This window comes from Oxyura jamaicensis, chromosome 7, assembly GCF_011077185.1.
Source record: "Oxyura jamaicensis isolate SHBP4307 breed ruddy duck chromosome 7, BPBGC_Ojam_1.0, whole genome shotgun sequence".
In the NCBI taxonomy this organism is placed as follows: Eukaryota; Metazoa; Chordata; class Aves; order Anseriformes; family Anatidae; genus Oxyura; species Oxyura jamaicensis.
This window is the reverse complement of record NC_048899.1, coordinates 31,131,466-31,158,146: the sequence shown is the minus strand read 5'-3', so window position 1 is coordinate 31,158,146 and position 26,681 is coordinate 31,131,466. Positions and strand designations below refer to the sequence as shown.

The 26,681-nt window shown below is 36.8% G+C and overlaps 3 long non-coding RNA genes across 3 annotated transcripts in view; all 3 read right to left on the bottom strand.

Moving 5' to 3' along the window:
* The window catches only part of LOC118170248, a 28,635-nt gene extending 18,865 nt beyond the window's left edge, over positions 1-9,770 (bottom strand). The window contains exon 1 of the long non-coding RNA XR_004752594.1: positions 8,408-9,770. This is a non-coding gene — a long non-coding RNA (uncharacterized LOC118170248). The remainder of the gene's footprint in view (positions 1-8,407) is intronic.
* Positions 9,771-10,745: 975 nt separating this feature from the next.
* LOC118170247 lies at positions 10,746-13,420 on the bottom strand. Its single transcript, XR_004752593.1, has 3 exons — positions 12,975-13,420; positions 10,992-11,131; positions 10,746-10,801 (listed from the first exon to the last, which is right to left on the bottom strand). It is a non-coding gene; the product is annotated as an uncharacterized LOC118170247 (long non-coding RNA).
* Positions 13,421-20,633: 7,213 nt separating this feature from the next.
* Positions 20,634-22,882, bottom strand: LOC118170249. The gene is made up of 2 exons (XR_004752595.1): positions 22,720-22,882; positions 20,634-20,781 (listed from the first exon to the last, which is right to left on the bottom strand). It is a non-coding gene; the product is annotated as an uncharacterized LOC118170249 (long non-coding RNA).
* Between the last annotated feature and the right edge of the window lie 3,799 nt (positions 22,883-26,681).

Sequence of the window (26,681 nt, the reverse complement as noted above, 5' to 3'; positions counted from 1 at the left end):
TCATATGAATAAAACCCTGTGACCATACAAAGTGAAAAATTTTCAGGCAGGCTTTTATTAGAACTTGGTAGCTCCAAGTGTCTAGCTAATGTTTGAAAAATTTTACTTTCAATGAGATGAATTCCTGGCTACAAAGAAACAGTAAGAAGGAAGAGCAGGAATTCTCATTCTTTTAGGAAAATATATATTCCTCTAGATTATAAAGCTATTTATTCCCATAACCTTTCTGAGTAATAATAGAATACACAGACACCAACAGTTTATATCTATGGAGTGAAATCTTAAGCAATGTAACCTAAAATACTAATACTGGAATCACTGACTTGGGAACAGATATCTTTATGATTCCTCATGTAAATTAATTTACTGGCTATAACAAAAGAAAAGAAATAGTACGTTGTTTCTTCATTGAAAACTTGTCTTAACAGAAGCTGAGAATATAAGTTAATACGGTCTGTTGGAATAAAAATTTCTGAAAGAGTGGTGAATTGCTGTGGATTTTATTATCATCATTTGCTGGTAGTCCTTCTAATGATTCTAAAATCTTCCCAGGGCTATATTGCATCATACATGCAAATTTACTGAAGAGTTCAGGAAATTGGAACCTACAGGTAGTTGTGAGAAGTTACCTCATGAATAACATGTTATTGTAATTCATTCAAGAACCACATGGCTTTGTCTAAATCAAATATTTTCCTCATCTGAGCCTTATTTTCAGTGTTCAAACTGACTTTCAGAAAGTTAGCAAAACATAAGTGTTCAGTGCCAAGAAGTGCATGGAACTTCTTATATAAGATCTTACTTTGAGAGTCATGATGTCATTCAATTATTTTCTGGTGTATCAGTTGCACAAGTTCTGAAACTTGACCCAAACATAGTGTTCAGTATTTAGGTTTGAAAGCCTGAATAACCAGAACATGGATCTCTGGGATATATATATTCTTAGCATCAACAGCTGCTTAGCTATAGATACAAATTAACATTTTCACTTTTTTTTTTTTTTTTAAATGATATAACATCTGTGCTTTGACATGATAAATTGCTGTGAAACTTTTGACTACTCACCAACTGAAAATGTGAAAGGATTTATAGTTACTTTTTTATACTATTCTGTTAAAAAAAAAAAAAAATCTGTTTTTAGGAATGTAATTTTTATGGGGTCTTTTATCTACCACTCACCACTTACAGAATCCAACTATATAGCAGGGGATTTCTAGCAGCACTTTCTCACTGACTGTACCAACAATTATGAAATTTCTTGGACTACTTTAGACAAGAAACATGTAAGATTCACCATGTTCAAAGTGTTCTGAATCACAGAAGAAAAACAAAGCAGAACAGGAAGCATAACATGATCTAAACCAGAAGGTCATGAAGGAGATGAGAAGTACTGAATAGCTCACTGAATGTATAGTCTCTTCTGAGAGTGACTAAATGAATGCCCGCTAGGTATTTGTATAAGGCAGAAAACAGTATTTTTCCAGAGTGGTCCCTCAGGTACCTCAGAGACTTTCTGAGCTGAAAACCATTTGGATATATTTTGTAATAAATGCTTTGTTCTACCATGATCCTGTCTTCCAGTCACCACTTGGAGCCATATTAACATTCAGCCTCCATGATGTCCTATGTCTTGGAGATACAGAGTGTTGCACAGTTAGGCACATGGAAATCCTTACACGTAGAGTCTTAAAATAGCAGATTGCAGCCAGTTTGGATGGCAACCTGATCTCGCAGAAGGTGTTCCTGCCAATGGCAGGGGAGTTTGAATTAGATGATCTTTAAGGTCTCTTCCAATCCAAACCATTCTATGATTCTATGATCATGCAGAGAAGCCTAAACTTGTACTGAGTGAGAATGGTAGGATGTCCAAAACAACATGGCCAAATTACCATCACTTTCCACTAGAAACTATTTGAACAAGTTATTAATATAATCTTAGGTATAGCCAGGTCTACTAATCTAGGCTGGTCCTTCCTGGCTTTTGCATTAAGATGAAATATGTCATCCTAGCTGGGATTAAGTCACTTAAAGGTTTTCAGTTACCAGCTACACACATCCAGATTCTGAGTTTTATCCTGTGCCATAGGTTGGGTGATGTGATGGATATATTGCCCATTCAGGAAGGATATATATTTTTTCTGGCTATTTTTCTCCATTTTGTTTTGCCTTTCACATTTTTATTGTAGCTTTGTGGAGCTCTGTTGAGGGTTGGAATATCACAATTATCAGGAGTAAGAAAGTGAAAAATAAGTGGACTTTATCAGATGTCTTGTCACCCAATCACCTGATACTCGCAATAATGTATTTATGATGTTTCTAATTTAGAAGTGTAGGGAAGTAGTCATAAAATCTTTAGGAACTTTCCCAGACTGTTCTGTACAAGACTGATTTTGATGATATAATAGAGAAAGCACTGACATATATGATTAAGGAAATGTGTTCCATTTCAGAGGTGAAGTCATGTACACATGTTGAGAAATCATAAACCTATCTCCTTCTTCTGCTGACATATTATGCTATTATGACTGGCTAAAACTAGCCTGCTAATTCTCCAGAAGAAATTAATTTCTTTCATTTATATCCTAATTGAAACAGCAGTTCTAAAGCCAAATGCCATTTTTAACATGCCATATGTTTTTTTTTTTCTTATAATGGCCTGCTTGCTAAAAGAGTCTCATGTTCTGCTTTTAGAAGAATCTGAACTGCAGATAATAAGGTGCATATTAATTAATTTATTGCAAAGAAAATTGCATTGCCAATCATTGTTACTGACTAATGGGTAATGACATGAAATTACAGTAAGATAAATGATTATTCTTGCTAACTAGCAAATATTCTGTTTTGCAGTGCATAATTTTCTTAAATAGACAAGTGTGAATGTAAAAAAAAAGCTACATCATTGAAAAATTTCATTTCACAAGCTGTCAAGGAAGATGAAGATGAGAAATAATTAATAGTGAATGAATAATTGGAGATACTACTCGGAGAACATGATTTTGCTGTTTCTTGCTGTTTCTGGGTTTTATTCAATCTTCCCCTCCTTAGCATCTTTTTCTTGCTCAGGAATGAAAATGTGGAAAACACAAAACAATTTCTGACCTGAGGGTTATAAATTCCACAGAAGGATAAGAAAGGCATTTGGACATAGGCCATAGCAGCTTATCAAAAAAAAAAAAAAAAAAAAAAAGTAATAGGGAGGGAGAGGGAGACAGGAAAACCACCATCACTCTTAAGTAAAGCAATAAAAAGGCTTAAAAATGTCAGCTGTAATGATTGTTTTTGACCTTCTTAAGTAATAAGAACTTGAATGTGACTGATAAGTACCACTCTCATTACATCAAGCAGAAATCCTATGTCTCAGAGATGTCTTTGGAATTGTTACAAACTAAGAAAATATATATATCACTTAAAGATACATAACCTGGAGATATGTAGTTGCTAGTGGTTGTGAACACATCCAGCTTATAAAGTAACTACCTAAAGTGCATGACAGGTGCACAGACAGAAAGTGGTAACAATACAGAATTTGTTATATAATGAGTAAAGAAAATTTTCAACCTTTGGGAATGAAAAATGTTTTTGCCTGAATCGATCTGAGGTGCTGGGCAATCATGGCTGAATTCACTAGCCTGTATGTGGGCACCACACTGAAAATGCATACCACCAATGGCAGGAGTGACACAGGACGTATAGGATCCTTACATCAAAGCAGGTGAGGTGGAATTTACAGATAGTCCCTCAGGAGGTGAGATGTTGCACTGCGGAGTGCAAGCAAGGCAGGAGTCTGAAGTGCCATGCTGCCTGCAGCTCTGTGGTTGCTGTGGGATGGAAGAGCCAGCTGAAGAAGAATCAACTGTCATTTAACACATGAATGCACATCACTATAATTTTAATCTCAGCACGTTTAAAAGAATTAAATATGTAAAAATAAAGATGATATATGACTCAAATTTACAGGACTTGCAGCACTGGAAGACCAATTCAGAAGAGTTTGTGTATCAGAATGGTTTCATAAATGGAGTATATTTTCTGTGGAAGCCAGAGATGCTCACAATGGAAAAACTTTGTAGGAGGAGATAATTTTTCTTCTCATGCTAATAGGCATGTCATTATATAAAAAGCTTCTAGGGAGCAGTTTATAAAACAGCTACCCAGAATAAATATTTTGAACCAGTGAATAGATAGTCTATCTGAAATGAGCTTGTATGTGACAAGCAAAGCCACCCACACTGCGAACAGAAGAAATATTTTTAAAGGCTTATCTTTCAATCAAAATAAGAGACTGCTGCTTTCTAGACACAGCAAGGCACCTGCTTAAAAAGTGGGACAGCTCTCAAAGAATGTGACTTTTTTGGCAGAAGAAAGACTCAGATGTAGTGAAGTATGCATCCTCCATGTTCTGCTCCCCACCTGTCTTCCTAAGAGGCAGCAGGAGATGAAAAAGCATGGTCATGTTTGCCCCCACGGGGCACTTTGCTCTTGCTCAGCACTTGATGTGGCTGTGTGAAGAACAGTGTCCTCCAAGGAGACAGGGTTTTAGAAGGTGATTGCAAATGAATAAGCATGAACTTAACTCACAGAGTGATTTATAAGAAATTTTGGTCTATAGTCTAGCTGTCATCCACAGTCAATAGGAGATTTCCCTCAGGCAAAAGAGAAAATAAAGCCTAAACTTACAGCTGTCCTCAGAAGTCTGTCAAGGCTATATCATCTTTTTTCTCTAGAAGTCTTCAAAGAGTAAGGGATTTTGCAAGCAGGACATAATTTCAAGAGTATATGACATTTTCTTAATGTCATTCCCATGGATCTGAGATTGCAGTAATGGTCTCTGTGTTCCCAGCCCCACAGGGTGCATGCAGCAGAGGTTGATCTAGATAGTGTACACAGCACAAAAGTTTTGCCATTTCAGTCCTTGTCACAGGGCAGCCTTGTCCAGGCTCAGTATCCTTTTCATGGGACAAGTTCAGCTGTGCAATACATTATCCTTAATCTTCCTTATATCCTTAATCTTCCCCCACCCCCCCACCCCCCAGAGTCCTTTCCTTGATTGTCACATTTTATTTCTAAGTTCCCACTGTTTCAAGTCTGACTATTATTTTTGGCTGCCAGCAAAGAATAATAAGGGGGAAAGAAAAAACCACCACACCTTCTTCAACAACACTGCACAACATCAGCGGGAGGGTAGCTGAAAGGAATGTGTCACTTTTTCCATGCACATGCTTTCTCATCATGCCCTATATGTCATCCCCTACTGAGACTCTAACTATTGCAGGATGAGCCAGATTGTAATTATGTTCAAATTGAGCGATGCTACCTATAGAATTATTTTTTCTAATAAAATCATTCTTTCCTCTGAGACTGGCTTGCTCCTCTGCCCTTCAAAGGAAAAGGAAAAAGCACAACAAAAAATCAGTCACTGAGATGAACTGATCCCCTGCGGAAGAGTTGAGCCTTGAGCTTTTGGAAATTCATGCAACCTGACATGATGCTGCCGTGGGGGCAAATTTCAGGTCCCAGGAAATATGGATATGTAGCAGTTAGCTATAGATTCTGTATACATAGAAAAGGAATACAAAACCAATTGTTGTGGCACAAAGAATTTAACAGCAGGAGTTTGAGGTGGAGCCATTTCAGTCCAACAGCACAGTCCAACAGATAGGGAAGCCATTAGCAGTACACTGAACATATAACATTTTTCATGACATTGATCTTTCCCAATTTTTTTTTTTCCAATCTATTTTTAACAGCTATATTTTAATTAATTTTCTTAATGAGAATTTGTTTTCTTTAATGTTCTCCAGGCTATGAACATAAAGCTCATTACATGGGAACTGGTTACTGCCAGGGTCCTCAAAAGGCAGTGGGGCTCAGGACATTAAATTGCAGTATTAGGGGTTTAAAGCAACAGTTGCTAGCACGAAAGTCAAAAGCAAAAGCATAAGTGTCATGCATTTTCAAGGAGGTCTACTTTCCCCCTATTTAATTATCTAGTTACTCTTTTCTTCAACTCTGAGATGTAACACAGGATCCAATTCTTTGCACTGGATTTTATAACACTGTGCTTATGATACTGCAGATGCATCATTATTAGCTATTATAGAACAATTACACAACCATAAAAGCACAGTAATTCTCATTTCTCAGAATAAACCATGGGAGATTTCATTGCATTTACAAATCTGAACCAAGGGAAAAAGGAGATGTATGGTTATACCAACATTTAGAGCTGATGACTGGTGAACTTTTCAGTGAAGCCAGACTGTTGATAAATTCCTCTGGCTAGGTTTATCTCTGTAGTCCTCAGAAACTGTTTAATGTGTTAGAATACCTTGACACTCGTGTCATTTTACTTCATTGTGAATACAGAATTCCTATACAAATGTGACAAGACATGTTCCAATGAGAGACTATAACAGACTGACAAGAAATTAATTTACAGTGTCAGATTCTTGGTGGGAACAAGGAATTAAAGCCTCATTCAACTGAAATTAGTGGTGGAAGTCTCATTAATTTGAGATTTCACCTGCTGTCTCTGGTAACATCGCGCATGGCTCAGAACCAGGAAACTATTCCCCAACTCCACTGTCATTGATGAAACTAACAAATGCTTATCTAATACTTATCTAATTATTACTAATTAGCATATCTAATACTTATCATTAGATAATGGTTATCTAATGCTTATCTAATACTAGATATCACTACTTACTTATTCTCCATTTGGAACATCAATGATTCAGAGTTTTAATTACTGTGACTGCTTGGTTTTGTTTATTGGTTTTCTTCATTCAAGCGACCGTATTTTCATTTCTTCACATCACTGAAAAATGAATTCCTGTCTCTGCTCATGTCCACATATAATCCCTACTCCCCTTTCCATAAATTCTTATGACTTCAGCATCTCTAGACTAGACTATGATGGATAAACTCTGCAGCCACTTCTGTTAGGGACTAATACACATTCCAACCTCTTTCTGACACATTTCTGAGCACAGCATAAATTTCTTTTCTTTGGACTCTTTTCAGGGCAATATTCATTCTCATCTAAATTGTCAATGTTAATCATGCCATTGCTACAGTTTTGATATTTACTAATACATGGCACAATCAAGCTTAAGAAGTTATAATTCCATTGAAATCCATTACTGTTCATATATATTCAAGTACCAGCATGCAGTAAAACTAGCAACCTGATCCAACAGAAAATGTCTTCTCAGAGAACTCCTCCCCCTGCCACCCTTCACCCATTCTCCAGGTCCAACACATTTTGACTTTTCTGGTTGCATAGGGACATGATGCTGAGTGGTACTCAGCCTGGGCATTCTTTACAAGTTCTTGAATTTGTCAAATCCAGCACTTTTGTTAAGCCTATGCCACACACCAGTCAGCTCTACTCTGCAGCACTAGTGCAACTGAGATACGGCTTTCCAATAATTCTTCCTTTTATTGGCACTGGGGTCTCAATTCCAACTTAAACTTGAACAATCTGGCGAGGCAGTTTCCATCTCATGCCCAAGGATAGAAAGTCCCCAGTGTGTTCTGGGGCTCTAATCTCAATTTCTTTTTTGCTGCTTTGTGAAACTGTCTGGGATTCTTACTCATCTGGAAGTAAAAATTATCCAATTGGGGGACAGCGGGGGATTGAATTGCTCCTGATGTTTTCTGATAATATCTAACTTAGAGTAAATTTCATCCTGATCTAAATCACATTTACCACACTGAGACACAGACATTTAGACTCACAAAGAGAGCAGAACATATTTTTTTCCATTTTCTTTGCTGAACTTCTTAGTAAAGTATTGCCCTTAATACAAGCTCTGTCATAGAATATGTTTCTACTCACATATGCTCCTGAATTTTGAAAATAAGCCATAAAAGACTACTGACTGCCTCTCCTGTCTGTTTCTTTTGATATTGCTTGATGTTGATAAGTGATAAGAACATGCTCCAAGCTCTGGGATTCATTCCTTTCCATTACAACTTTCATTGAGATGTTATGTTTGCAGTTACAATCTGATAGGTTTTAAATTAACTATATCAGAAAGAACATTAATTTGTCTGTGGGTGAGATGCTATTAGGAATAATGATATAATATTATCTGATGTTCTTTTCTAACATTCATTTATATGAACTGAGTAAGTATGAATATATTTAAATGACGAATGTAATTGCTTATTAAAATAATTATCAGGAATAAATATTTGTATTTCCAATCTTTTTTTTTTTCCTTAAAGGCATAGCCATAACTGGAAAGAAAACAACATGTGTATCATGCATGCAAACACATGTATCGAGTTCGTTAGCTGGTATAAATCACCATTGTACAATTGCTTTCAGAGTCACACCATTCTACATGAACTAAGGATCTGGCTCTTTCAGTCTGCAGTGGTAATTGCAGTATCTTACCTTTCAGCTGTCCAATGTTGGATATCAGAGATGGCAGCGATTTTTCAGACAGCAGGAACCCAGCATTTTCCAGCAATCAGGCACCACTGTGGGTGGCATTCTGGCCTCCTGCAAATCAGTCCAATTTTCCCTCTTACTTCAGTAGGTCTGGGCTCTCCATTAAGATAGTCCTCAGCACTTAACACTTGCAGTTATTTCAAAAGGGTAACTATACATTATTATTTCCTTGGCTTTGTAGTGTGACCATGTTGGAGGAATGCAAAATTAAAATATATATAAAATATAAAGGTGGACAATTTTATATGTCTGATTCCATAAACAAGCCATGAAATTTACAAATAAATCTCTAAGGGAATATTTTTTTTATGTCCCTCATCTCTCAGTCCCTCCAAGTCCTGTCTAATTGCACATTCTTCTCCAGAAAAATCCTGTGATGTTGGAATTGTGCAAGCAGCATAAAGTTTAAAGGTTAAATGTAGCACACTTCAGTTAGAAAATCAGTAATGAGGCAGCATCTAATTTCTTTTTAGCTCCAAAATGCTGCAAACTGTTGTATTAATTCACTGCTATACTCGGTATTATCAAATGTAAATAATCGCATTAACCCCTATGCTACCCCACCTTGTTTCATATCACAGGGAAGAGCAGGCTGACAGAAAAGTCACAGCAGGGCATAGCAGAGCGAGGTAAAGAATAGCAGTATGACTTCTAATTAAGAGTCGGGAATCTTAGATGACACATTATTACTGGAGCTGAACAAGGATGAAAGATGAATGTCTAATAAAATAGTGTGATACCTAACAATGAGGTACAATAGCCATGCCCTATTTAAGGTCCTCTTTCCATTCCAAGGATTTCCATTAATTTTGGCTGGTTGGTAGGACAGGGAATGCATGTATGTGCAGACAATTGTGCACACTTGAGGGATGACTGACATATACTCTGAGGTTACCAAATCTTAACAGCATTTGAAGGGTAACCTTAGAAACATCCCAATGGCCTGCTTTCAAACTCAGGACCAGGATTTGGTTGTGGTTCCTGAAGGCTGGTTTGTCATCAATTAGATAGGTTACCATGTCTGAGATCATTTTGATTTTATGCATTTTCTGGGGAAGCAGCCTTCATTCTTTCCAAGATATGCATATGTATATATGTGTATGTGCGTGGGGAAGTGTTTGCTGAATTATCTGTTCATATTCAATATATGGAAAATAACTTTCGAGGCACAACGTCACCTATTTATGCATTTTGAAGTCATTTCAGTAGATACTCAAGCACCTTGTATATATATATATATATTTTTTTTCACCACTCCAGTGAATTACTGTTTACCATTCCTGAGTACAGCTCTGAGGAATAATGCAGTTAACTGATTCATCAACCAAAAATTAAGAAAAAAAAGGTTGTATATCAGAATTATGAAATTAGTCTTTGCAGATAGTATATAATGAAAAAAATGTATTTTCCAAGTGTGCCCTGCTGAAGTGATCAACATCAGTTCTCACAGATGCAGCAATTTGTTTTGTAAATTTTAAAATATAACCAAAAAAATCTGGTCAAAAGGCTTTAGAGATTTTTAGTGCTTTTTAGTTTCTTAAGCCGTTCTGGAAATGACTACTTCTGATCTAAAGTGATAAAGGGAATTATATTTAATATCAAATTTTGGATTTACTTGCTTAATTAGTAGTCTAACAATACATAGATTTCATATTGAAGGGCAGGGCATAAAGTTTATTCTGTTGAAGTGAATATGTTGCTTTTCATAATTTAAAATGATCAGCCTACTGTGTGTCTCTTTGAAAACAATAGTAAATATTCTTAGAAAAAAGTTTTATGCATATATCAATTGCTGATATTATTGTGCCATCTAATTTAGATGTAGATCCCCAAACCCATTTTTGTCACATTCATTTCTACTTCTAGTTAAAGCCATGCTTCTTTGTGAAAGACACACTGGTATTATAACAGATGGCTTACTTCTATTCATAATGTCTGTGGAAAATAATAAATCCTGTAAGCAAGAACAAGCAATTCACTTGCTCTACAAGTTACTCGGTGCTTGCCAATTTGAAAAACAAGGGAGAGCTCTGGCAGAAATGTAGGCATGCTCTCCAGTTTGGCTGCAACGGTGTATCCAGTCAAGGAAGAGCAAAACTAGCAAACCACAAGAGCCTAGAATCTCCCCACATGGACGTTAAGGTTCTTCCTTCTTAACAAGATGCTAAAGGAAAAGCAACACAAATTCCCATTGCTGTGTTTTAGCCAAGCACTGCATACGCTGTATGTCTCCCCATACATCTTGCTCCATAGTAGAAGACTCGCGTGTCTCTGCAAGGGGTGGGTTGGGATTGCAGCCCCACTGTCAGTTACCTTCCAAGTGACTGCGGCTTCTTTCTGAAGTGGCACAGCTATGAAGAAGAAATGTACACTTCTTTGAAAAGGAGGAATCCATTTGCAGAACTTAATTTTGAAGAATTCTAGCTGGTTGCCTATAGTTTATATCTTGACATACCTCCCACCTCTTCAAAGCCTCCCAAGTTATCTCCATTGTGTCTCACATTTCAATAACGTCCTGTCCACTCACACAGTTCTGCGATGCAATGCATGTTCTGAGCTTGAGAGACAGGCTCTGACATGTTGATGGCTTCTAAATAACCACATGAACAGAAGGTGTTCCATACAGTCCTCCTTCCTCCTCTGTTCTTAAGTAGCACTGTGCTGATTCTAAAATATTATGGCATGAGAAAGTAGTTATTGAATGAATACAAACCAACATTTATCACTTCTCCGCAATATCCAAAGTTGGATAAATCAATGCGAAGAAACATAGGCTTCCTCTTAGGTACATACATTTTTGTTCATTTGCTTCATTTTCCTTATTTTTGGCTTGTTCCTAGGGAACAAATGGTGCTTTGTGACCTTCTTGGTCACATTATTCACAAAGCCCTCTCAGAACATAAGAATTAACACCCAGAATTAAAGCAGGCATTACCTTTTCATTGTTTTTTCTCTTCACAGAGTAGATGAGAGAGAGAGTAACAGAGTGTAGACAAAGATGGTCAGAATAAGCAGGAAATATTTTTAACAGTATTTTAAGGAAAGACAAAAACTGAATGATCAGTCTCTCAGATGATGCAGAAGTCTTTGTAAAGACCAATTACTCTGACATGAGATTTGAACTCAAACAGATGAAAAAAAGTATTACCTAAATATAAACTTTTAATGCCATCTTTTTATACATCTGATTATCCTGTGTAAACTCCAGAAGGGCACAGTTGCCCACGGTCCTGTGCCATACCCAGTTGTACCAATCTGGAATTCTTGCATACTTATTTGCATCTCCAATGTTGGTACAGCTACTTGGGAACCTGAACTGCTTCTGCAGAAACTGAGGAATATAACCCCCAAAAGAAAAAAGGGGGGCTGGGGGGTGTCTTTATGATACATAATGCATTTTTGCCCAGATTAGCATCCTGGATGAGAAAAATGAAAGAGAAGGAATAAGGACACAAAAAGGATTGACATATTTGCTATGAATATTTTGCAAGTTAAAGTATGTTTCATTTCCACATTTCTAAATTAAACTGTGTTTCAGGTTTGAAAAGGCATTTTTTCATTCAAAAGTGACACAAACCAAAAGGAAAGAAAAGATTAAAATAGGGAACTAAGTAGTTGAAAAGAAAGAAAGCAGATTACTTTAGACAGAAAGAACATTTTGAGGTGATTCAAATGATTATTTTTTGTTTCGTTCACTGCTTTAATAAAACCCAAGAAATCTTTCCCTTCCACTACAACATGCACTATATGTGCTTTGGCTGTGAATCACTAAACCGAAAAACGTCATTATTCAACACTTCTTTCTCCCCCTTTCTGGTTCCTGCTAAACACCATCCTTTTTTTCTTCTTGTCAGTGGCTACTTTAAGCATAAATGTCCAAATGGGACATGTGGATGTGAAACCCAGGCATGATTTAGTGTGTGTAAATTAAGTCACTTCTGGAGTTCACTCATAGCTCATTCGCCTCAGGAAAGCTTACGAAAGACACCAGACCAGATTCTCAGCCACCATTAGCCACACACTTGGAAACCATGAATCAGTGTGCATAGGCACAAATAGTTCATTCTTCTCAATGAAGAGTTATCTATGCTATAACTCATTGCATATTTATGAATTGTGTGGGTAATGGTGGATGGGAGTCTATTATGGCACCAGTTTTGTTTTATCTCCTTTTCTATGAATTGTTTTTATTATTTTCTTGTTTGGTTGCTTTTTCCCTTTTTACTGAATACTGTAATTTTATTGCTTCACCAGACATATATTATTTCATTCTCTTCATACAAAAGATACACATTAAGGAGCAACTGACTTTAAGCATCTAGCTTATACATCCTTATATGCTGGCAATTGAAGATGCTTTATAAATTGCAAACATCTTAACATTACAGCTTGCAGCCAGGGAGTACATCTATGCATTATATCATTAAAAATGTGTCAGTATAAATATATATAATTTAGGTACAAATATATAAAAACAAAGTATGAGAGAGTATATTAGAAATTTACTTACTGAGGTGGTCAACCCACTTAGATGGTATTCTTCTCTTTAAAACTTTTTCAAGTACAATGGTGGTTTCCTCTTCTGGACAACAACCTGACAGTTTTCTACATTTGACCTGCAAGTCAGATATTCAAAGAATTCTTACTTCTTTCCCTAGAAAGCTTTCCTTACATAGCACTGGCTTCATACTGCTGACTACACCATTTGGAGAGATGAAGATTACTCAAGATCCACAATATATGTGTTTGGGTGGATTTCTCTGAACCAGGCTCAGGTTGGAAAACACCAGGTGCACAGCTGGAACATACTGGGTGCACAGCTGGAGTGCATATTTCAATTTGGTTTGGTCCACAGAGAATTCAGTATCTGTGCTGACACTTACTGAGTGAGACATGAATGAAAGCAAGAGTTCACAAAGTGCTCAGGAAAGTCAATAACCAGGAGGTTCAGAAGCATACTTCAGGTCTAACACACGTTAATACTTTCTTGACCACATGGGTCTAGTGAATGTAATACCTTCACCAGCTCCTCAACAAGTAATAGTTACCATTATTTAATATTACATATGCTTAGATCCATAGTTTGTGTGTGTTTCACTTTTTTGCTCCCCCGCCTTTTTTTTTTTTTTGGGGGGGCGGGGAATGATGAGGAAATTCAGTTATACCTGTGAATGGTATTTAGAAAAGCTTATTACATTTGGAATATTTATTCCCAGATCACTGACAGTTAAAATTTTCAAATCAATCACTTCTTTTATCCAGATTAAAACCCTCTTATTGAGAGTTGTCTTGCGATCAATAGGAACAGGTATGTAAACTAAAGGAAGCCATTCATTTAGAAATCTTAGTGATTTCCTTTGGTATAACATGAGCTGTGAGTCTTGAGGAGTCCTCTTTCCTCTCTTGATCGCACTTACCATGCAGGGAACCTGGCAGGTCTGACAGACCTTGTCAATTAATGACAAAAACAGAGAGCTATGTCATGCTTGATTTTTTCTACACCATTTCTACCCCACAGTAGGCAAAATATGAGATAGGTGAGATACTTTGTTACTAGTATGCAAAATACCACCAACTAAACTAGTATCTTCCGGTTGCAAATGTGAGAGAGTTCAGCATAACTAAGAAAAAAAAAAAAAAAAAAAGAAAAAAAAAAGAAAAAAATAGATTTTGTGCAAAAGCCTATAAAACACACATGAATGATGTCTCCAGCAGGGTAATGGAATAAGTGTTCACAGGGGGCTTTGATTTGAGAAGCTCACTCATTTAATGTTATATTGATAATAAAGAGGATGTATGTGCGTTGGGACACATGGTCCTTTTTGGAACTCTGTTCAGGTTATAAAATGTCCATATTCTCTGTTTTATGTTCAAAATCTAATTAAGAAATCTTTGATTTACTTACTAATGCCTGATGTACTTCCAATATACTTTTCTATTTTTGTTTGTTTGTTTGTTTTTGTATTCAGAATTCATATATGCTTTGTTATGCAAAGGTATTCATTACATTTTAATGTTGATTTTAATACGCTGAATCCAGAATATGAAAAGGCATATGAAAACCATGACAGCCTCATAACATTGCATGCATGGAACTTTGTTCTCTAAATGTCATGTCCATTTCAGAAGCTGCATTCAGTACATAAATTCTAACTTGTCCTTATCAAAATTCTGCTCAGAAGTATAGTGATGCATAAAAATGAGAAGAAAATGATAAATCTGGCAATTATTTTTTGATCTTGTGAAATCTTGAATTTTAATCAATCATTGGAAATCTACTTTGATGCAATTGTGCATGGATTTCCCCTTGTGACATGCTATTGGCTATGATTTTCACTGTATGTCATGATTTCAGCAAATATTTCTGTGTGGTTAGAAAAAACCTTCAATGGTATCTTACTTTTGCTTGTATGTGTTAGTAAGTATCCTAATATCCTCCTTTCCCAAAGTGAGCAAACACTCTTTTTAGAAATTGGTCCTTATGTGTGGAATTAAATAAAACATTAACTGGTGTCACCAGCAACATGTTGGAATGGTATGTTCTTTCATTTAATTCCTCAGACATTTACAAGGTTGAGAACAGAGTGAAATTTTCAAAGCAGTTCTTTCAACATTTTAAATGTTTGTTGAAACCAGAATCTTGCTTTTTGTTGAATAGAACTTGAACAGTGGAATTTCTCTGGCACAACAATATGCAGAAAAAAAGTGTTAGTGTGGCTTGTGGAAATACATCAGAAATGCATATTTATCAGCTTAGAGAATGGAAAATCTATCTTGCAGTACAAACAACGTATCAGAACTAAGCCATGTGAAGCCTAATTCTTTATGGTCAGCCTGTGATGTAACTCAACAAATAAGCCAAATGCCAAGTATATCAGGAAAAATCACTCACAAGTGCGCTCAGATCACTATATATATATGTATATTATTATTAATAATAATAATAAATAAATTTATCCGTTAAGGTCCCTGCAGTGTGCCAACTGCTCAGCTCCAATTGTGATCCCTACCTGGCAGAAGTCACAAATTCTTCATTTTGCTGCTTGAGATTAATTGTTTTCCATGAACAGCAATATAATGTAATGAGAACTGTCAAAGCTGCTCTGCTTCTGGGGTTTACAGAGCCTAGGACAAAAAAAAAAAAAGGCAATTGAGATCTGGCTGCTATAACAATTGTTTCAGCAAGTTCCTCCTCACTGGACAAAAGTGGTCTGGCATCCAGGGAATGCATCCTGCCCTGCCCTGCCAGGCAGCTTCTCCATCACAGCTGGCAATATGTGCTTGCCAAAGGTCCCCCATGGCATTGTTTCAAAGGAAAGGGAAGAAAAAATCACTTAAAGGTATACAGTTGAGCTGTAACTGCTGCAAGGAAGATATCTTTCAGGATTCCCTCTCCAGCATCTTTATATCCTGGATGCAGAAGTTAACTCTGCTTTCTGGTTTTGTAAAATCCATGTCAGTGAGGATGTGCACGGGAGCTGGTGTTGTTCCCTCAAGGGCTGCAAGGGCTGTTCTTTCCTGGCATGGAGGACATTGCTGCAACAGTCAGAAACTCCTGATTCCTGCATTCGTCTACAGAACTGCTCTAGCAGATAGAAAGTCTGTGTTATACCTGTAGATATATATATTTGTGTATATGAATATAAACACCCTCTTCTAGTTCTCTTTACTACCACTGAAGCCTTCTATAAACTTCATTCTTTGCTACATAAACTGTGATATGAAGCATTTCTTCTTTCCTCTTTTTCTTTTCTTTGAATGAATTTTCACACACAGGAAAAAGTCTGCACTTTCTACTGATAAGCAAATTAAATAAATAAATATAAAACTCAGTTATACAAATGTGTGTGAACAGAAGAAAGTGAGATATTAAAAAATATATTTAGGTTCCCCAGAAAGGTTTAAAGACTAGAAATGGGCATAGCCTGCAGGAAAGGGGCCCCCCCCGCGCGGTTTTTTTTTTTTTTTTTTTTTTTTTTTTCTGGGTAGCTGGTATCATTTCAAGCTGCCATTATTCCAGTGATGAATACTGAGCAGCAAAGTCCAAACTAGGTGAGATAATACCATTTTGAGACTGTGTGCAGAGTGGAACATCAGTGTATAGAAAATAAAAGGCTTCCTTGCACAGTCATATGTTAGAGTCAGAAGGTGCATGTAGGATGTTTCCTTCTCATTTAAGGAATTACTTAGAGCTGAACTCCCCATTCAGAAAGGTGACGAGGCTGTGTGCCTCTTGTACATGGGGGGCCAAGTACCACAGGGAATTGACTCAAGTGTACCAGAGGAATTTTAGAGGCAGACAGATTCATAATCTGACTCCTCTATTCTGGAGCAGGGTAGTAACTGGTTTTGGCTTGGAGCCATGGACAGAAAGTCAGAAAAATGGAGAAAAAATGTCCCCAGTGAACCTATTCTTTTTGCGGACAAGTATATCCCTCTCATACTGTTCCTGATGTGAATGTGGGATAACTTTTTCTGAAAACTTTCAGCTGTTTTAGCTCAAGTTTCCTGAGTTTGTGTAGAATATCACAATGTTTCCAATGTCTAAATCACGAGATCTTAAAGCCCTCTAAACAGTAGTCTGAGCACAATAAATAATACAGCAAATTATCCAAGACTATCAAAAGTGATGAAGTGCGGCCGGCTGTTCAAAGACAGCTCTGCACTTAGTGTTTTATAATAAAATAATTATATTCATGGAGAAAGATTTCTACACAGCTGTTTATTTTGCACAATGCCAAACAACCTTAAGAAAATTTATTACAAGGAAAATCATGAAATGTCACTATTTCCTATTCTGGGAGTTAAATGCGGCACCCCGTAAACTCAGAGGAATCTTTGTTGTTGTTGATATCCACAGGATAATTCTTTAGGATAAGTCTAGATTTTCATGATTTGCTGCACACTCTTCCATGCTAGCACAAGGCTGTTTATCCCTTTATCCTTGAAGTCCAGTACGTTAGATAAGGTAACCTATGTTATTTAGTATGTTATTTAGGGTGAACATAAATCAATTTTCTCTCTGACTGCCCTTGTATGCAGATAAACCCTTTCCTGAATTCTCCAAAACACCTAATATGTTTATGCTTGTAACATTGACATGGGGCCAAGGAGGTTGTTTGTCTCAACACCCCAGATTAAGAGATTCCCAACAGTAATGAGACCTAATACCTCTTCCATGTACCTTTTTGTAGATCTATACCTATGAGACTCACACCAGGTAAATAAGTACACAAGGAGCTTTCAGCTGTGCTGAGATATGAGCATGGACCTCCCAATACTCAGAGCTTCATCAGCAGAGCATGCCCTTTCCTCCTGAGACACAACCTAAATACCAAGTTACTAAGCGATAAAAAGAACTAAAAGGATTTTATATGAATAGAAAGATATTTCCAGGCTGCCAGGTCACCAATAACTCATCTCAGCAGAAAAATAAAGTTTGTTGTTGTTGTTGTTGTTTTCCAAATTTTCTTCAGAATACACAGATCCATGACAGAATTACATGATGACACAATATCTGGTATTCCCTGGAATACGCCACTGATATGACATCATCTTAGAATCACTTTATGACAATCAACATCTTGCAACATACTACAAGTATCTATATATATATTAAACTTTTTCATGGGAGATTGAGTTAAATTTTCAATGGGTCTAAAATCCATTTCCAAATGATAAATAAATAAATAAATCTGTTATATTCTTTGGAATTTTACAACCTTATTAAAAGCCAATAGAATTTATACACTCTGGAAAAAAAATCCTTCCCTAACATTTTTCTAAGCAAGCCTGAGCAATGATTCAGACAAAAAGTGAGAGTAATAAAACAAAAATATTAAGTCCTTTTCATCTTTATTTTCTTACATCTAGAGAAAAAATATGAATCTTCATGGTCTTTTACACTCAACTTTTTTCAGTGAAACTATCAGGTAAAGTAGAAAAGTAGTCGAACAGAAAAGGAAAAGGATAAAATATGACAAAACTGTCACAGGAAAGCTCCCCAACTCTTGCAGTTTTAGGAACTATTTAATAAATTCTTATGCTGGGTAAATGAGTAGAAAATGTAGAGCCTATTTCTGGATTAATCTTCCATTGAGAATAGCCCAGACTAATCTCTCACTGAAGTATTTTGCTTCTGCTTTCCCTCGGGCCTCCAGTAAGATTAATGTGTGAATATAGCACACTAGCTTATTTTGCTGCACGATGGTCATACTTGGTGACAAATTATTAATATTTATGAAGAAACAGAAGACTCTGTGCTGGATTAGCTCTCTAGGAACACATTTTCAATTCTGGGACAAGTGGAAACACTAAAAATGAATAGTCAGTTTTTGAGTGTCACAACATTTAAGGCTGGAAACCAGTGGCAACATTTTCACAACTTCTGGCCTGGTGTACATCCACATCCTTGAAAACTCTACCAGTTTTGGGAACCTTTGAAAAATGTACTCAGGTTAAGATTGTTGATCATCCCTGAACATCTCCAGTGCATGAACTGACAGCAGTAACACAGGTCTGTTCTTGCCTTCTGTATTAACCTTGTCAGGCCAGGTGTTAGGTTTACTTTGCCTGTGCCTGAATGAAACCATCTTTCATTTCCAACTGTGCTTACCCCAGCAATTTACTTTGTGCTGTGAAGAAAGCCACTGGGCTAAGTAGTTGTGGCCAGACTGCTCCTCAGCTTACAGATGGAAATAATAAAAGCATGGCAAAAACTCTCCATAGTGGGCAGTCTGTGTTACACAGCCGCTTGAATCTCGGAAGTATCTCACAAGACACTGGCCATAGGTCATTCTTGATGGAACCCCACCCACCTGTATGATGCACACTGTGTTACCTCCTCAGTATTTCCTCTGTAAAGCAATCAGTGTTCCACCATTTACAAGTAAATAGGACAATCTAGCACCAAGAGATGGCCTGCAAACTCATCTAAGTGTCAGCTGTCATGGTAAAAATATCCTTTCACATGTGTGTGCCTCTGCAGGAAATGGCATGCTAAGGGTCATGTACTATCTACAATGAAGCTTTAACTTGGTGCATGATGGGATCCCATTGCAGGCCCTGCTAGAGCTTATAGGGGTCAGAAAAATTAATGTCCTGTGTACCTTGTGCTGGTAAACAGCACCTAGCCAAAGCACCTACTTGCTGTTTAGTTTCTGACTAAGGCTTCTCCTTCACATTAAGTGTACCGAGCATGTCAGAAAAATGAAAAATGGGTCACAACTCTACACTTTGCTCCCCCTGCCTTCAACGGGGCCAAGTTGATGAACTGATTCTGGAGCATTTAAGTCAGTTCCTGTGGAGTAGGGAAACACATGTTGTGAGCAAGGACCTAATCCTGTAGTCACTCAGGCTAACTAATTGCATGAAGGGTCACGGCCAGATTATTTTTCCAACTTAAATTCTTTTATTACTTGAAAGCAATATATCTAAAGCAGAAGGGAGCACCCATTCACTAGATATAGATTTATTTTCTGCTTTGCAGTTCTCAGGAATCACTCCTGAAATGGTGAACTTTTCTAAATGTCAGTTAAAAGGTTCACTGATTTCTTTGCTCATTTCCTAAAACTAATGTATGTGTGTGTGCTCTCTGGGCCTGCTGCTTTATCTTATCCTGCTCAGCCACTCTGTAAGCAATTCCTTTGTCCATGCTTCTGTCCAGTACTACTATCTGCTGTTCTTTCCAAGCTGTCTTTCAAAGACCAATTCATGACTTCATCATAAAAAACAAACAAACAAACAAAAAACTAATACATTTCAATATTCTTTTAACACAATAAAAAATTGTTGTAAATTTTAAAACAAGTATGCATTTTCTTTGTCTTCTGTTTATTGAATATGGACTTGAAAATTCCTTACCTTTGAGTTTTCAACTTTTCTTTGTCATTTTATTGATTTATCTCCTCTAACTTGTTCTTAAAAACCTCCTGGTTGCTTTTAATGTTTTGTGTCTCCCTTTTTTTCCCAATAGCATTTGCATACTCAGCCTCTTCAAGCACAAATGCTTAAGATGTAGCAGAACAAAGACTCGGTATGCAGGGTCCCAACAATATAAAAAGACAGTATAAATAAATAATATACCTAATTATATAAATATAATATAAAATAAATAATATATTTATTATTAATTAATATAAATAAATAATATATAATATAAATAAAGGAATTTCTTTCTTTCCTTTATTGGTAACTTGGACACTGTGAGAAGAGAATTAATTTCTGAGGATATTAGGAGCTTTGTTCCAGTGGCTGGTGAGGGAACACAGCCTTGGAGAAGGGCCAGGTGCCTGGAAGTCGTGTGCTTCCACCAGCTCCTGAAAAAAAAGAGGTTGGAAGCCTCTTATGAACCTGCTGGATAACCAGGTAGGGAGCACAGATTTAATTTTTATGTCTGTAACTGAGTAGCCCCAAGGGGGTGAATAAAGCTTACCCTATGATCAATATGAGTACACCAACTGAAATACAGATTCTGCAGTCTGGCTTTGAACTTTTTATTTGTTTTTGATAGCCTGAAATTTAATTGTAGTCTTGCTGTTGATATCTAAAAATTTTAGTTGTTTACCACTTCCTCTACGTATTATTAAATTTCAGCCAAGTTTCTCTTTACTCATTTCACATTCCTGCAAAGTCTGCTTCTCTCCAAGCCCACTATATTGGCATTGCCACCTTCTCTGCAGACCTTCATCAGCACATTAAACTCAATGGAAGAGAAGAACAAGGAGTCAATGTGCTAAAAGTTTTTTTTTTTTTTGTTTTTTTTTTTGTGATATATGTTTGTATGTTTGAAAAGGATCTTTGAAATCTCAATGAGCTAAAATTGCATGCATGAAACAGCCTGCTTTCCTGAGGTCACAAGCAAGGTGAACTATTTTCATCACAACACAATAAAAGTGTCATTGTTTTATGTATAGCAATTCTGTAGTACACTCTACCTTGCGGTGAGCAATTTGTCTGAGAATAAAAGATAAGTGTTCACACTATACTTTTTATGTGATCTGTCCTGTTTGAGGAATCTTACTAGCCAAACTGAGGTAAAGAAAGTGAATGTAAAGAGAAAAAAAAAATAATAATAATTAAAAAGAAAAAAGGAAAAAGAAAAGAGAACCGAAAATAACGTTAAGTTGGAGGATCAAGAACAAAAAGATAAAAGAAAACACAGGGCTGTAGTAAGTTCAAACTAAAAGGACAAATTTTGCTTTAGCAAAATTTTAGCATTAAGGGGAACTAAACCAGGTTAATCTATCATTAGTGAATTCTACGTAGCATAAAAGATTTTCAGGAACTTTAATGGCACCACACTCTACCAGCAGTGTCCTGACCATGAGAAAGATCTTCTTATCTCAGTTTCATGTCCCAAACAGCAGCTAATGGTGGAGGCTGAGGGACATCAATGCCATCACATGACTGTGCTTTTCCCATATGATCTCTCAGCTCCAGAGGTTTGCAAATCAAACCTGAGCCCCAGGTAATTTACATTTATCAGTCTTCCAGAGAATATTTTTCCTCATGAACCTGTCTTATATCTCTTTCAACACATGTAAACTTTTTTTTTTTTTTTTTTTTTTTTTTTTTTTTCTGCTTAATTGTGTAGTACATTAAGAGAAATCACAACGAAATGCAGGAGATCCATTTCCACTGGGTGTTTGGTTCAGGACTGTAAAATCATCTAAGATGAAATCTTGTTTCAAGTGTCCATAAATCCCAGAGTATTTAGTTCCAAGGACAGATTGGGTGGTGCTTTGAGCAATCTGGTCTAGTGGAAGGTGTCTCTACCCATAGCAGTCTATTTTAAGAATTAAAAAAGTCTGTTTATGCTTTCTACACTTGTAAAACTAAAACCACTCAACTTCTGGACATTATCATGTGACATTATCATTTTGTTTTGTTTTTTAATCTTTTGCTCTTTTTTTTTTTCCTTTTTTTTTTTCCTTTTTAATATGCTCACATTACATTCACACACATCTCAAAAAAATAAAGCTACAGTTCCTGTAACAGAGTATGAGTCTGGGAAGGCTTTAGGCTTCTAAATTCAAATTACTGCAATTCTGTCTTTTAAGAAAACTTGTTATTTTTCTCATTTTTCAGAGCCACCAAAATACTGCAATAAGACAATTAGTGACACATTCAGCAACTTAATTACTCTAGATGCAATTCTCTGAACAGATTCAAATCTTTGATCATTTAATGATGATTGAGTATTTCATGCCACTTCCCATTAGTGGAAAAGGACCCTCTGAACAAATTGAACTTACCTCATTGAGCAGTCACCCTGCCAGGGCAGCATACTGCACTCAGTTGAAGCTGATCTAATGCAGGCCTTCTATCACTTCAGTGTCAGGCAATCAGCATACATTTCTGAAGATTCATGAATGGCAAAAGGGTAACTTGTATAAAGTGCTTCTCAAGAAAGACTGTCCTTCTGAGTAAGCTTATTTTTTAACTGAAAGATGTAGAACATGACTTCAGCCTGAGAACTACACATATATATATTTAAAAAAAAAATGTGAGAGAGAATTAGAGTTGTGCTGGCTTTGCATTCATATTTCTACCATAGGGTTTAGCCCTTTTGGGCCTCCCCACATATCTTCTTGAGGCAGGATGAGGAGATGTGTAGAGCAGGCAGACTTTTGGCTTGTTCTTACTCAGCACACAGCAAGGTCAGTCAGTGAAAACCAGGATCTATTTCCTTTGCTTATGATGCCAATTGTGAAGTACTTCTTAAGGCATAGAACCATGAACTGTCCTTTGCACAGTTATTTTTACAGGGAAAAGTACAGTTTTCATGAGCAGGCAAACAAAAGAACCATGGAGTATGTTTTCATAGGAATTTCTCAGCACCTTGCTTGTTCTTTTTGAAAAATATTCACATCTGGCACTTTCTTACTTGGATCTTTTACTGCCACTTTAATTTGTTTGACCCTTTCCCCCTTTACCGGATGAAGCTGCCATCTTAGCTGCGCTCCCAAAGAATGGGCGTTACAATAATGCTGCACTCCAGTATCAAGAAACATTGGGCCAAATCTCATGTGTCTGTGGTGGAATTGGGCAGATGCTGGCTAATAGTCAAATGCAGTGAACAAGGCAGTCTTCAGATCTGCTTTTAAAAAATATGTTTCCTGCATGACGTCATTAGTGATTAAATTATACATTTTATGATCTGTAATGTACTCAGTGTGGATTGAACAGGGCAGAGTCAGAGTTACAGGAGTGGAGCAGGCCTTAGGACCAACAAAGCTATAGGGAACAGCTACTGGAAATAATGCCTTTTCAGATACAGAGGCAACTTTTTAGTGTTTCCTTGAGGAGTCTCAAAGCAGCTGTTTGCACTGTTGCATATTTTTAGCTAAAGGCTTGCACGTAAGAAATGCAAGAACAAATGTTTCTCTTTGTTTAGGGTATAATTCCATTTGTCTTTGCAACTAGCAGCTTTCTTCTTATAGCCAGAGTAATTTTCCTCATTCCTTTCATGGTATTCTGTGTTCTAAGATGTAAATTGAGATCTATATATTTTTCTCATTAAGGAACAAAGCTCGCTACTTGATTACCACTAGACTAACTGCCAACTAGTGAGGAAAACCATGGATGTAAATGAGAGCTCTGCTCTCCAAACAGCTGGGGACACTATCAGTCCAAAGAGGGCAATAATCTTTTCCGACACTCCTTAGCTGCACAAACTTCCAACAAATCAATAAATTCCAGAAGAAGAAAATGTTGTAATAATAGTCAGAAACAGCAAATGTTTAGCAAAACATTTTTTCACTTGAACTTTGGATCTCCTTCAAGCCATGTGTTACAGTTATTATGTGACCTTTTTAGGGAAAAAAAAAAAATCAATTTAGATTATATAAAAATATAGTTTATTTTTCTACTGATAGAAGTAACTGTCCTCTTCTGTGCCTCAGACAGTTTTTTGGCTTTACTTTTTGCCTGAGAATCTAGCCCATATGGAGGATCATGGAGGAAAGTTGCTTTCTATGGTGAAGCCCACAGCAGGATTCTAAGAATCTAAACCCTTTGGTGTCATTCTAAGCTCTGGAACACCAGAGACTTCTCAGGTTAGCAGGGGAAAGTCTCTGTTTCTTCACTTCCAAATCCTGTTTCAGTGCTTTCCTACCTTCACATTTTCTCTGCTTTTCATGGTATATTCTGTGGAGGCTTCTAAATGCCAGGTGTTTAAGGAATGAGGTTCCCCCACCCCATCGCTAACCCTACAGCATAATGGTAATGAAGAAAAGGAGAGATGGGTGGAAGCAGACAGGTTTTGCAAGGCTTTTCAGTATTATTTTGTTTAGTTGTATTTTCATACAAAACTAATTTAAGAACTGGATAAGTGGCTAGATTTGTGGTATATACTTGCATAAGCTATTTCACACCATTAATGCCTGAATCCAATCTTAACATTAACCAAAGTATACAGCCTGTTCCACAGCAGTCACATGCACAAAAGAGAAAGTATCATTACAGATTCTCCCACATAGATTGTCCTGTGGGAAAAGAAAAAAACAACTTCTATTTTCATACTGATGATTACCTGACATCCAATTCTATCTGTGTTCTTTGCTTGTGGACATCTAGATGCAATAAGCACATAGGAACACACATACACAGTGCCAGGCTGAAGAGAAGTGTCATGGGACTTTGTTAAAGTGTAAGGTACGATGCCAATTTAAATCATTACAATGAATTTTTTCTCCCGTTGAAGAACAGCTGTAACACATATATATCAAGAGCAACCAACAGTTCTAGCTATGAAAAGGGAAGGAAAATATAAAACCATTTTATTTTTTGGTAAGGAGCCTATCTAGAAGTATGCTGAATAGTCTGCTCTCTGGGTTTTTATAATTATTCTTTAAAACCTCTGAATCAGTCACACACGCACAGAAAACAACCTACAGGTGGAAATCCTAGATAAGGTCAAAATATTTCATGGAGGCTGATCAAGACATTTGCTCAGTGATATTCAGTAGCTTGTTATAAATGTTTACACTATGACATAGTGCACTAGAGCTAACCTGCATTATCTGGGTTTTTCAACATGCAACAGGACTTCAATATGAATCAGGTGTATATTGGCAAATTTAATTCTGAATGTGACAGAGGGAAAATAAGTCTCCAGTCGGTTCCTACAGACTTTGCAAAAGCAGGTGAATAGCTAGAGGAAAAAGATCCTTGCCCTCATGGAGAAAAGCCCATAGCAAAAGCTGACAGTTGTTGAAGAACCAACATAGCAGGAAAAACAACAACAAAACATAAATGCCTGAACTGCACAGAAAACTTCAGCTAATGTTTGCAACCCAAAAAGGTAAGTTGTAGATCCTCATGAACACCAGAAAATATGATCTTTGATATGTCTTCTGAGGTCAATATGTCTTCTAGGACAATGTTATACACCCTTCACCCATAATTTAATTTTAAGGCCATGCTCAGAAACTGCTCTAGAAAACCCACTCAATATAGCTTTTGTTTTGACCTCATCCAGTTACCAGGCATTTGATATTTTCCACAAACCTACTGGAGCATGCTGTATTTCTTATCTTTCTCTGGTCTCTGCAAACCACTGCAGATCTCAGCTATGGACACAGAACTGCTGGAAGCCTTGAAGTGCAGATCTCCACAAAATAATTTGACAAACTTAAAATTACGTATCTGTGTAAAAAAAATAGCAGCCCTATCAGAAAACATTTCCCTATTCATTTTCACCTTACCCTCCAATACTTCAATCAAAGTTCCACTCAAAACAATATGCCACCTCTGATTTCCTTCACAGCTATGATGCTATTTTAACTATTAAACTCTCATATTCTATTCTCTTCATCTCACAGATTTTAACACAATCAAAGAGGAGAACACTGAAGTGTGAGCCAAAATGGTGACTCTTTGGCTTCACATTTTGTAATATAAAATATGATGCTCTTTCTTTCTCTGCTTGTCTCTTTTTCTCTGCTTTTTCCCATCATGAAGTCAATTCCCACAGTAATGCTTAGGGCAGAGTGTATCATTGCAGGGCCCAGATGGTTAGCTATGGAAAACTATCCTCCATCTGGTTCCTTAGTAATATCCTTAAGCAGATAAGCTTGCAGCTCTGAAACCGTGTTAAGTTTTCCATGCTACTGTCTGTAGCAATATATGCTCTGCATCTAGTTTGTTTTTTAATTTAGGGGGAGGAGAAAGGTTAGAATGAAGCAAAGTACCACAGTAATATCAAACTCAGTTA